General features: G+C 32.8%; 2 long non-coding RNA genes across 2 annotated transcripts; both read right to left on the bottom strand.

The window, feature by feature from the left end:
* Positions 1–401: 401 nt before the first annotated feature.
* On the bottom strand, positions 402–655 carry LOC109589583 (uncharacterized). Its single transcript, XR_002188792.1, has 3 exons — positions 621–655; positions 487–564; positions 402–432 (listed from the first exon to the last, which is right to left on the bottom strand). It is a non-coding gene; the product is annotated as an uncharacterized LOC109589583 (long non-coding RNA).
* Positions 656–1,307: 652 nt separating this feature from the next.
* Positions 1,308–2,014, bottom strand: LOC109589582 (uncharacterized). The gene is made up of 2 exons (XR_002188791.1): positions 1,867–2,014; positions 1,308–1,459 (listed from the first exon to the last, which is right to left on the bottom strand). It is a non-coding gene; the product is annotated as an uncharacterized LOC109589582 (long non-coding RNA).
* Between the last annotated feature and the right edge of the window lie 74 nt (positions 2,015–2,088).

Here is a 2,088-nt window from a genome sequence, read left to right as displayed (position 1 = left end):
CAGCACTCACTAGTACTGTATCCTTTGGAAACACAAACTGCCCTCCTACAAGAGCGACCACTGCCACCTCAACTGTATCGGTGGGTGATAAGGTATCTTCTTGTACTCCAATCCTTAGACCATATTTCTCCCAATTCATCAGTTGAGGTTTGTCTCCTTGAATTAAGAACAGCTTCCTCTCTGCTACCTGGACATCACTCAGACAATCTAATTTATCTGTCAATTATACAAAATACATACAGTGAGTACACATGTACACAACAGTATAATATATACACTCAGTCAGTCACACAATAATACTCTTACCCATTGAAGGGATCAGGTAATTAAATTGTAGTCCAATGGAACTAGTCTCTTTGATAGGTTGCTTGAGGACCCTCTCTTGTCTTTCCTTCACTAGTTTGGCTATGTACAACTCCTTTTCTTTAAGGTCTATAAATTAATAGAATATTAATAATTATTATTGTTTGATGATGACACACTAACCAATAATGATCTGTTTCTCATTCGATGTCAGTTTGGCTATAACTTTGTCTTTTTCAGAAATGAGATTTTGATTGTCATCTACACAATAACCATATCCTCTCATCTAATACATGCCGTGTGTATAGTTAACTAACCAATAATGATCTGTTTCTCCTTGAGATATTGTTCCTCCTTCTCTTCCAATAGTTCAGCAACTTTGAGTTTAAGTTTCTCATAATCTTCTACATTAATAGAATTTTCTCTCATCTAACATTATGTACTGATGATACACTAACCAGTAATAATCTTTTTCTTCTCCTCTACTTGTGTCTTCTCTTCCAATATTTCAGCAACTTTAGCTTTAAGCATTTCATAATATTCTATTATCAATAAAAAATACAAAAATAGAAAATAGAATGATATTTGTAGCTTATACAAATTTGTACTGCATGTACAGTAGCCCATAAATACATGTACAATGATTATTGCTAATGATACCATATATGGTAAGCAGAGCTCACTCTACATCAATCTCATTATTTCTAATGCATCCACAATTTGACCTATATTGAATACAGGATACTATTTCCATACTCAACATTCTCTAATCCACTAGTATTATAATGTAAACAATGTACACATAAACAACAGTATAACACAACAGTACCTAATTCAAGAAATGATTTATACTTTTCTGCTTGCTCAAGGAGAGTGGTAGCATCATCAAGTTGCTGACTAAGTCTTGCCTTTTCTTGAAGAAGCTGTTGCTGCTCTTTGTCTCGATCTTGCTGCATCTGCTCCTTCTCTTTTATTTCTCTTTGAAGCTGTTCCACATAGAACTCTCTTTCTCTTTGTTGTAGGTGCCCTCTGAGTAATTGAACCTCTTTGCTTAATCCTAAATTCTCCCAATCACTCAGTATCCTTCTTCTTAGTTGATCTTGATACTGGTCCAGAGGTATTAGACTATTAGACCAATCATTATCACTAGTATATCCTATACAGTAACAAAATAGTGGAGAATAAGAAATATACAAATTAATTACACTTAGTTACTATGGTAACCTTATTATGATGGATTCATGTTTAATCATTGTATGTGTGACCTCTGTCAGTTTACACAGTTAACCACATGAACATATTATTGTATATAAATACACTCATAATAATATTTAATTCACTCTAGCTCCTATTAATATCAGTGTTTCTGTATCTGCAGTCATTATATTTCACTATTGTACATAGCAGGAATCAATTGGTAATAATTAGTATCATAGGTATACATCAAATGCTCTCATTAAATATTCATCATAAGAATTACTTACTTTATTGTAATATTATCATTACTAATTATCATTACATATTCAATACACATTGTATCTACTACTGTCTACATGTACTTACTGACTTCAATAACTGCTGTATCAGTGTATGATGTACCCGCTCCTCCAAACTCAATTATCCAGTTAGTAGTTGGGGTCACACTCCACACTGACAGAGAATGCCAGTATCTCCTAGTGACATTGACTGGTAGATTAATCTATAAAATTAAAATGATAATAATTTATTTGTGTATGACATATTAATTGATTTGATATCTGGTTAATAAACACAATAACTAACTCA

The sequence above is a fragment of the Amphimedon queenslandica genome, unplaced genomic scaffold (assembly GCF_000090795.2).
Source record: "Amphimedon queenslandica unplaced genomic scaffold, v1.1 AMPQUscaffold_11161, whole genome shotgun sequence".
In the NCBI taxonomy this organism is placed as follows: Eukaryota; Metazoa; Porifera; class Demospongiae; order Haplosclerida; family Niphatidae; genus Amphimedon; species Amphimedon queenslandica.
This window is presented reverse-complemented; position numbering and strand designations above follow the sequence as displayed.